This window comes from Oncorhynchus masou, unplaced genomic scaffold (genome assembly GCF_036934945.1).
Source record: "Oncorhynchus masou masou isolate Uvic2021 unplaced genomic scaffold, UVic_Omas_1.1 unplaced_scaffold_1508, whole genome shotgun sequence".
NCBI classification, from domain to species: Eukaryota; Metazoa; Chordata; class Actinopteri; order Salmoniformes; family Salmonidae; genus Oncorhynchus; species Oncorhynchus masou.
In genome coordinates this window covers 88,106-99,271 of record NW_027005097.1, presented here as the reverse complement: position 1 = coordinate 99,271, position 11,166 = coordinate 88,106, and the positions used below count along the sequence as shown (strand labels likewise).

The following is an 11,166-nucleotide window of genomic DNA, read 5'->3' as shown; positions in this document are numbered from 1 at the left end:
ATATATTACAGATTGGACAATACAGTATAATGTAATATATTACAGATTGGACAATACAATGTAATGTAATATATTACAGATTGGACAATACTGTATAATGTAATATATTACAGATTGGACAATACAGTATAATGTAATATATTACAGATTGGACAATACAGTATAATGTAATATATTACAGATTGGACAATACATTGTAATGTAATATATTACAGATTGGACAATACAGTATAATGTAATATATTACAGATTGGACAATACATTGTAATGTAATATATTACAGATTGGACAATACATTGTAATGTAATATATTACAGATTGGACAATACTGTATAATGTAATATATTACAGATTGGACAATATATTGTAATGTAATATATTACAGATTGGACAATACAGTATAATGTAATATAATAAAAATTGGACAATACATTGTAATGTATTATAATACAGATTGGTGGATTGTATTGTACTGTATGTGTGAGATATACAATACACCAGAGATACTCTACACCAGAGATACTCTACACTAGAGATACTCTACACCAGAGATACTCCACACCAGATATACAATACACCAGAGATACTCTACACTAGAGATACTCTACATCAGAGATACTCTACACTAGAGATACTCTACACCAGAGATACTCTACACTAGAGATACTCTACACCAGAGATACTCTACACCAGAGATACTCTACACCAGAGATACTCTACACCAGAGATACAATACACCAGAGATACTCTACACCAGAGATACTCTACACCAGAGATACTCCACCAGAGATACAATACACCAGAGATACTCTACACCAGAATACTCCTACAGGAGAGATACTCTACACCAGAGATACTCTACACCAGAGATACTCTACAACAGAGATACTTAAACCAGAGATACTTTACACCAGAGATACTTACACCAGAGATACTCTACACCAGAGATACTCTACACCAGAGATACTCTACACCAGAGATACACTACACCAGAGATACTCTACACCAGAGATACTCTAAACCAGAGATACTCCACACCAGAGATTAAACTACACCAGAGATATCTCTACACCAGGGTACTTAAAACCAGAGAGGGTACTCTAGGAACAGGGATTAAAACCTACAGGAGGGTACTCTCCAGAACAGAGATACTCTAAACCAGAGAGGGTACTCTTCTCCAGAGAACAGGGTTGGACCCTATTCCTGGAGAGATTCCCTTCTGTCATTTTTTAAAACTCCTACAGGAGGATCTCTCCCAGGAACAGGGTTGGATTTAAAACCTACAGGAGGGTATCTCTCCAGGAACAGGGTTGGCGTTAAAAACTACAGGAGGGTATCTCTCCAGGAACAGGGTTGGAGTTAAAACCTACAGGAGGGTTTCTCTCCAGGAACAGGGTTGGAGTTAAAACCTACAGGAGGGTATCTCTCCAGGAACAGGGTTGGAGTTAAAACCTACAGGAGGGCTCAAAAGTATTGAGGAGTTCCTACTCCTAAAAATGAACAATAGCTGCACCCATAATGAGTACCGGCACCTCTTTCAGTCCAAGCCAAGCGCTGATTACAGCATACAGTGGGGCAAAAAAAGTCAGCCACCAATTGTGCAAGTTCTCCCACTTAAAAAGATGAGAGAGGCCTGTAATTTTCATCATAGGTACAATTCAACTATGACAGACAAAATAAATAAAAAATCCAGAAAACCACATTGTAGGATTTTTAATGAACTTATTTGCAAATTATGGTGGAAAGTAAGTATTTGGAAGTACAGCAGATATGGCATAAGCAAAATGTGTAGAATTGCAGGAAAGCATCTTTTAAAACAGCAAAATGTGTAGAATTGCAGGAAAGCATCTTTTTAAAACAGCAAATGTGTAGAATTGCAGGAAAGCATCTTTTAAAACAGCAAAATGGTAGAATTGCAGGAAAGCATTGGGGCCTCAGATGTGAATCGCAAAATTCTGCTAGCAGGTGGAATAGATTTTAAAACAGCAAAATGTGTAGAATTGTAGGAAAGCATTTCTAAAACAGCAAAATGTTCCTAGAAATGCAGGAAAGCATCTGTTGTTGCAAAATTTCTACCTGCTCGCGAGATGTAGAATACTGCTCTGGTGTTGCTAGCAGGTGGAATAGATTACTGCTCTGTGTGTTGTATTTCTACATGCTCCTAGAGAAATGTAGAGTACTGCTCTGTGTGTTGTATTTCTACATGCTCCAAGAGAAATGTAGAGTACTGCTCTGTGTGTTGTATTTCTACCTGCTCCTAGAGAGATGTAGAGTACTGCTCTGTGTGTTGTATTTCTACCTGCTCCTAGAGAGATGTAGAGTGCTGCTCTGTGTGTTGTATTTCTACATGTTCTAGAGAGATGTAAAATACTGCTCTGTGTGTTGTATTTCTACCTGCTCCTAGAGAGATGTAGATATGTACTGCTCTGTGTGTTGTATTTCTACCTGTTCCTAGAGAGATGTAGAGTACTGCTCTGTGTGTTGTATTTCTACCTGCTCCTAGAGATATGTAGAGTACTGCTCTGTGTTGTATTTCTACCTGTTCCTAGAGATATGTAGATATGTAGAGCTCTGTGTGTTGTATTTCTACCTGCTTCTAGAGAGATGTAGAGTGCTGCTCTGTGTGTTGTATTTCTACCTGCTCCCAGAGATGTAGATATGTACTGCTCTGTGTGTTGTATTTCTACCTGTTCCTAGAGAGATGTAGAGTACTGCTCTGTGTGTTGTATTTCTACCTGTTCCTAGAGAGATGTAGAGTACTGCTCTGTGTGTTGTATTTCTACCTGCTCCTAGAGATATGTAGAGTACTGCTCTGGGTGTTGTATTTCTACCTGCTCCTAGAGATATGTAGATATGTACTGCTCTGTGTGTTGTATTTCTACCTGCTCCTAGAGAGATGTAGAGTACTGCTCTGTGTGTTGTATTTCTACCTGTTCCTAGAGATATGTAGAATACTGCTCTGTGTGTAGTATTTCTACCTGCTCCCAGAGAGATGTAGAGTACTGCTCTGTGTGTTGTATTTCTACCTGTTCCTAGAGATATGTAGAATACTGCTCTGTGTGTTGTATTTCTACCTGCTCCTAGAGATATGTAGAGTACTGCTCTGTGTGTTGTATTTCTACCTGCTCCTAGAGAGATGTAGAGTGCTGCTCTGTGTGTTGTATTTCTACCTGCTCCTAGAGAGATGTAGAGTACTGCTCTGTGTGTTGTATTTCTACATGTTCATAGAGAGATGTAGAGTGCTGCTCTGTGTGTTGTATTTCTACCTGCTCCTAGAGAGATGTAGAGTGCTGCTCTGTGTGTTGTATGTCTACCTGTTCCTAGAGATATGTAGATATGTAGAGCTCTGTGTGTTGTTTTTCTACCTGTTCCTAGAGATATGTAGATATGTAGAGCTCTGTGTGTTGTATTTCTACCTGTTCCTAGAGAGATGTAGAGTACTGCTCTGTGTGTTGTATTTCTACCTGCTCCTACAGAGATGTAGAGTGCTGCTCTGTGTGTTGTATTTCGACCTGCTCCTAGAGAGATGTAGAGTGCTGCTCTGTGTGTTGTATTTCTACCTGCTCCTAGAGAGATGTAGAGTGCTGCTCTGTGTGTTGTATTTCTACATGTTCCTAGAGATATGTAGAGTACTGCTCTGGTGTTGTATTTCTACCTGCTCCTAGAGATATGTAGATATGTAGAGCTCTGTGTGTTGTATTTCTACCTGTTCTAGAGATGTAGAGTGCTGCTCTGTGTGTTGTATTTCTACCTGTTCCTAGAGAGATGTAGATATGTACTGCTCTGTGTGTTGTATTTCTACCTGCTCCTAGAGAGATGTAGAGTACTGCTCTGTGTGTTGTATTTCTACCTGTTCCTAGAGATATGTAGAGTACTGCTCTGTGTGTTGTATTTCTACCTGCTCCTAGAGAGATGTAGAGTACTGCTCTGTGTGTTGTATTTCTACCTGCTCCTAGAGAGATGTAGAGTGCTGCTCTGTGTGTTGTATTTCTACCTGCTCCTACAGCGATGTAGAGTACTGCTCTGTGTGTTGTATTTCTACATGTTCATAGAGAGATGTAGAGTGCTGCTCTGTGTGTTGTATTTCTACCTGCTCCTAGAGAGATGTAGAGTGCTGCTCTGTGTGTTGTATGTCTACCTGTTCCTAGAGATATGTAGATATGTAGAGCTCTGTGTGTTGTTTTTCTACCTGTTCCTAGAGATATGTAGATATGTAGAGCTCTGTGTGTTGTATTTCTACCTGTTCTAGAGAGATGTAGAGTACTGCTCTGTGTGTTGTATTTCTACCTGCTCCTACAGAGATGTAGAGTGCTGCTCTGTGTGTTGTATTTCTACCTGCTCCTAGAGAGATGTAGAGTGCTGCTCTGTGTGTTGTATTTCTACCTGCTCCTAGAGAGATGTAGAGTGCTGCTCTGTGTGTTGTATTTCTACCTGCTCCTAGAGAGATGTAGAGTACTGCTCTGTGTGTTGTATTTCTACCTGTTCCTAGAGATATGTAGATATGTAGAGCTCTGTGTGTTGTATTTCTACCTGTTCCTAGAGAGATGTAGAGTGCTGCTCTGTGTGTTGTATTTCTACCTGCTCCTAGAGAGATGTAGAGTACTGCTCTGTGTGTTGTATTTCTACCTGCTCCTAGAGATGTAGAGTGCTGCTCTGTGTGTTGTATTTCTACCTGCTCCTACAGCGATGTAGAGTACTGCTCTGTGTGTTGTATTTCTACCTGTTCATAGAGAGATGTAGAGTGCTGCTCTGTGTGTTGTATTTCTACCTGCTCCTAGAGAGATGTAGAGTGCTGCTCTGTGTGTTGTATTTCTACCTGCTCCTAGAGAGATGTAGAGTGCTGCTCTGTGTGTTGTATTTCTACCTGCTCCTAGAGAGATGTAGAGTACTGCTCTGTGTGTTGTATTTCTACCTGTTCCTAGAGATATGTAGATATGTAGAGCTCTGTGTGTTGTATTTCTACCTGTTCCTAGAGAGATGTAGAGTGCTGCTCTGTGTGTTGTATTTCTACCTGCTCCTAGAGAAATGTAGAGTACTGCTCTGTGTGTTGTATTTCTACCTGCTCCTAGAGAGATGTAGAGTGCTGCTCTGTGTGTTGTATTTCTACCTGCTCCTACAGCGATGTAGAGTACTGCTCTGTGTGTTGTATTTCTACCTGTTCATAGAGAGATGTAGAGTACTGCTCTGTGTGTTGTATTTCTACCTGTTCATAGAGAGATGTAAAATACTGCTCTGTGTGTTGTATTTCTACCTGTTCCTAGAGAGATGTAGAGTGCTGCTCTGTGTGTTGTATTTCGACCTGCTCCTAGAGAGATGTAGAGTGCTGCTCTGTGTGTTGTATTTCTACCTGCTCCTAGAGAGATGTAGAGTACTGCTCTGTGTGTTGTATTTCTACCTGCTCCTAGAGAGATGTAGAGTGCTGCTCTGTGTGTTGTATTTCTACCTGCTCCTACAGCGATGTAGAGTACTGCTCTGTGTGTTGTATTTCTACCTGCTCCTACAGAGATGTAGAGTGCTGCTCTGTGTGTTGTATTTCGACCTGCTCCTAGAGAGATGTAGAGTGCTGCTCTGTGTGTTGTATTTCTACCTGCTCTGATACCTGTCTGGGACCTCTCACGGAAACCACAGGACCAGGACTGTTAAAACAAATAAGTGCCCCTCGTTCTGAGATAGAACACGCTGCTGAATGAACAGAATAAGACTATATACTGCTTGAATGAACAGAATAAGACTCTATGCTGCTGAATCAATAGAATACGCTGCTTGAATGAACAGAATAAGACTCTATGCTGCTGAATGAACAGAATAAGACTATATACTGCTGAATGAACAGAATAAGACTCTATACTGCTTGAATCAATAGAATAAGACTCTATGCTGCTGAATGAACAGAATAAGACTCTATGCTGCTGAATGAACAGAATAAGACTCTATGCTGCTGAATGAACAGAATAAGACTCTATACTGCTTGAATCAATAGAATACACTGCTGAATGAACAGAATAAGACTCTATGCTGCTGAATCAATAGAATACGCTGCTTGAATCAATAGAATAAGACTCTATGCTGCTGAATCAATAGAATACACTGCTGAATGAACAGAATAAGACTCTATACTGCTGAATGAACAGAATAAGACTCTATGCTGCTGAATGAATAGAATAAGACTATATACTGCTTGAATCAATATAATTAGACTATATACTGCTTGAATGAACAGAATAAGACTCTATACTGCTTGAATCAACATAATTAGACTATATACTGCTTGAATGAACAGAATAAGACTCTATACTGCTTGAATCAACATAATTAGACTATATACTGCTTGAATCAATAGAATAAGACTCTATACTGCTTGAATCAATATAATTAGACGATATACTGCTTGAATCAACAGAATAAGACTCTATACTGCTTGAATCAATAGAATAAGACTCTATACTGCTTGAATCAACATAATTAGACTATATACTGCTTGAATCAACATAATTAGACTATATACTGCTTGAATCAACAGAATAAGACTATATACTGCTGAATGAACAGAATAAGACTATATACTGCTTGAATGAATAGAATAAGACTATATACTGCTTGAATCAATAGAATACACTGCTTGAATGAACAGAATAAGACTCTATACTGCTTGAATCAATAGAATAAGACTCTACACTGCTTGAATCAATAGGATAAGACTCTATACTGCTTGAATCAATAGAATAAGACTGTATACTGCTTGAATCAATAGAATAAGACACTATACTGCTTGAATCAATATAGTTAGACTATATGCTGCTTGTATTAACATAATAAGACTCTATACTGCTTGAATCAACATTGTGTGTGTGGTATATGACTCTAATAAGTGTTTCTATATATTACTGTAATAAACGTCTCTATATATTACTGTAATAAATGTTTATATTACTGTAATAAATGTTTCTTTATATTACTGTAATAAATGTTTATATTACTGTAATAAATGTTTATATTACTGTAATAAACGTTTCTTTATATTACTGTAATAAACGTTTCTTTATATTAATATAATAAAAGTTTCTTTATATTACTGTAAAAAAAAATCTTTATATTACTGTAATAAATGTTTATATTACTATAATAAATGTTTATATTACTGTAATAAATGTTTATATTACTATAATAAACGTTTCTTTATATTACTGTAATAAAGGTAATTAATCTTCTCCTTTCCCCCTTCTGATGACCAGTTGGCGAATCGCATCTCTGCATGTCTGGCAGACATATCAGTGTGGATGACGGATCACCACCTCAAGCTGAACCTCGGCAAGACGGAGCTGCTCTTCCTCCCGGGGAAGGACTGCCCGCTCCATGATCTCGCCATCACGGTTGACAACTCCATTGTGTCCTCCTCCCAGAGCGCTAAGAACCTTGGCGTGATCCTGGACAACACCCTGTCGTTCTCAACTAACATCAAGGCGGTGGCCCGTTCCTGTAGGTTCATGCTCTACAACATCCGCAGAGTACGACCCTGCCTCACACAGGAAGCGGCGCAGGTCCTAATCCAGGCACTTGTCATCTCCCGTCTGGATTACTGCAACTCGCTGTTGGCTGGGCTCCCTGCCTGTGCCATTAAACCCCTACAACTCATCCAGAACGCCGCAGCCCGTCTGGTGTTCAACCTTCCCAAGTTCTCTCATGTCACCCCGCTCCTCCGCTCTCTCCACTGGCTTCCAGTTGAAGCTCGCATCCGCTACAAGACCATGGTGCTTGCCTACAGAGCTGTGAGGGGAACGGCACCGCAGTACCTCCAGGCTCTGATCAGGCCCTACACCCAAACAAGGGCACTGCGTTCATCCACCTCTGGCCTGCTCGCCTCCCTACCACTGAGGAAGTACAGTTCCCGCTCAGCCCAGTCAAAACTGTTCGCTGCTCTGGCCCCCCAATGGTGGAACAAACTCCTCACGACGCCAGGACAGCGGAGTCAATCACCACCTTCCGGAGACACCTGAAACCCCACCTCTTCAAGGAATACCTAGGATAGGATAAAGTAATCCTTCTCACCCCCCCCTTAAATGATTTAGAGGCACTATTGTAAAGTGGCTGTTCCACTGATGTCAGAAGGCGAATTCACCAATTTGTAAGTCGCTCTGGATAAGAGCGTCTGCTAAATGACTTAAATGTAATGTAAATGTTTATATGACTGTAATAAACATTTATATTACTGTAATAAACATCTCTTTATATTACTGTAATAAATGTTTCTTTATATTACTGTAATAAACGTTTCCTTATATTACTGTAATAAACGCTTTTTATATTACTGTAATAAACGCCTCTTTATATTACTGTAATAAATGTTTATATTACTGTAATAAACGTCTCTTTATATTACTGTAATAAATGTTTATATTACTGTAATAAATGTTTCTTTATATTACTGTAATAAACATTTCTTTATATTACTGTAATAAACGTCTCTTTATATTACTGTAATAAACGTTTCTTTATATTACTGTAATAAACGTCTCTTTATATTACTGTAATAAACGTCTCTTTATATTACTGTAATAAACATCTCTTTATATTACTGTAATAAACGTCTCTTTATATTACTGTAATAAATGTTTCTTTATATTACTGTAATAAACGTCTCTTTATATTACTGTAATAAACATCTCTTTATATTACTGTAATAAACGTTTCTTTATATTACTGTAATAAACGTCTCTTTATATTACTGTAATAAATGTTTCTTTATATTACTGTAATAAACATCTCTTTATATTACTGTAATAAACATCTCTTTATATTACTGTAATAAATGTTTCTTTATATTACTGTAATAAACGTCTCTTTATATTACTGTAATAAACATCTCTTTATATTACTGTCACGCCTTGGTCTTAGTATTTTGTGTTTTAGTTTATTAGTTAGTCAGACCAGGGTGTGACATGGGGTTATTATGTATTGTATTTCCGTATTGGGGTTTGTAGTGTTTGGGATTGTAGTTGATTAGGGGTGTGTGTGTGTGTTAATTAGGTTGGCTGCCTGAGGCGGTTCTCAATCAGAGTCAGGTGCTTCTCGTTGTCGCTGATTGGGAACCGTATTTAGGTAGCCTGATTTCGCTTTGCATTTCGTGGGTGATTGTTCCTGTCTCTGTGTAGTTTGCACCAGTCAGGCTGTATTAGGTTTCGTTCTGTTTGTTGTTTTGTATTTATGTAGTTATTTCGTGTTTAGTTCGTTCGTTTGTCTTCTTTAATAAACATGAGTAACTTACACGCTGCATTTCGGTCCGACTCTCCTTCAACAACAAAAGAACGCCGTTACAATTACTGTAATAAACGTCTCTTTATATTACTGTAATAAACGTTTCTTTATATTACTGTAATAAACATTTCTTTATATTACTGTAATAAACGTCTCTTTATATTACTGTAATAAATGTTTCTTTATATTACTATAATAAACGATAACTTAACTGAACAATATCGATCGGCAATAAGGGCCTCCTTGGTGATGGGAAGCCCGGATCGGCAATACGGGACTCCTTGGTGATGGGAAGCTAGTAGCCAGGATCGACTGAAGCAGGACTACATTAGGAATGGTAGCTAGGATCAACTGAAGCAGGACGACATTAGGAATGGTAGCTAGGATCAACTGAAACAGGACGGCATTAGGAATGGTAGCTAGGATCAACTGAAACAGGACGACATTAGGAATGGTAGCTAGGATCAACTGAAACAGGACGACATTAGGAACGGTAGCTAGGATCAACTGAAACAGGACAACATTAGGAATGGTAGCTAGGATCAACTGAAACAGGACGACATTAGGAATGGTAGCTAGGATCAACTGAAACAGGGACGACATTAGGAATGGTAGCTCGGATTAACTGAAACAGGACGACATTAGGAATGGTAGCTAGTATTAACTGAAACAGGACGACATTAGGAATGGTAGCTAGGATCAACTGAAACAGGACGACATTAGGAACGGTAGCTAGATCAACTGAAACAGGACAACATTAGGAATGGTAGCTAGGATTAACTGAAACAGGACGACATTAGGAATGGTAGCTAGGATCAACTGAAACAGGACGACATTAGGAATGGTAGCTAGGATCAACTGAAACAGGACGACATTAGGAATGGTAGCTAGGATCCACTGAAACAGGACGACATTAGGAATGGTAGCTAGGATCAACTGAAACAGGACGACATTAGGAATGGTAGCTAGGATTAACTGAAACAGGACGACATTAGGAATGGTAGCTAGGATCAACTGAAGCAGACTGAAACCCTGGCTGTCCGTGCATTAAAAAAAACAAGAAAATTGTGCAATCTGGTTTGCTTAATATAAGACATTTGACATTATTCATATTTTTTACTTTTGATACTTAAGTATATTTAAAACCAAATACTTTTAGACTTACTCAATTAGTAGACTTGAGTCATTTCCTATTAAGGTATCTTTACTTTTACTCAAGTATGACAATTGGATGTTTTTCTCACCACTCTTGTCTCTGTTATGTATCTCTGGGACGCAATGCGCTCTCCGCTCCCCTAGATGGCGCTGTACATTACTTATCATTGGCAGAAGTCCTAATGTGTTGTCGTTAGCTTACACCGCTGTGTGCTTGTTTGCTGTCGAACGGAGAGGAGGAAAAATATGACAGGGAAACGAAAAACTAAATCTACTCCTCAGGTATCGTCAGACCCATACATTTTTTTTTATTGGAGCAATGATAGGATGGTTTTAGCCAGCGAGTTATGTAGCAAGGGGGGATTTTTGTCTTGCGTTACAAAACACGGATGGGCCACTATGGCATCTTACATGACTGTCTAAACCTGCTAACAAACTAAACGTGTCTCTAAATAGTTTAATTTTTTTTTTTTGCAGTGAGCTTCGGTTATATTACTGTTTTCTCAAGATAGTGTAGCCAGATCATTATATTAGTATAAACTAGCTAACAAACTGATAACCAAGTTACCGTCCATTGACAGTATACCATGAGCTTTTTGCAGAGCGAGCTGCTCCGGGTAACGTTCATTAGCACACACCGTAAGCAAAACGATTTGCAACGGGAAAACTAGCGTTTCTTTTTGTAATCCAGTGGCGCGTTCAGCAGGACTCAACGTTTTGGAACATTCAGATAGAAATAGGCAATGTAGAACAAACATG

General features: G+C 38.8%; 1 pseudogene; it reads left to right on the top strand.

Annotated features, from left to right (window-relative positions):
- The first annotated feature begins 10,605 nt into the window (after positions 1–10,605).
- The window catches only part of LOC135531082 (histone PARylation factor 1-like), a 43,180-nt pseudogene continuing 42,619 nt past the window's right edge, over positions 10,606–11,166 (top strand).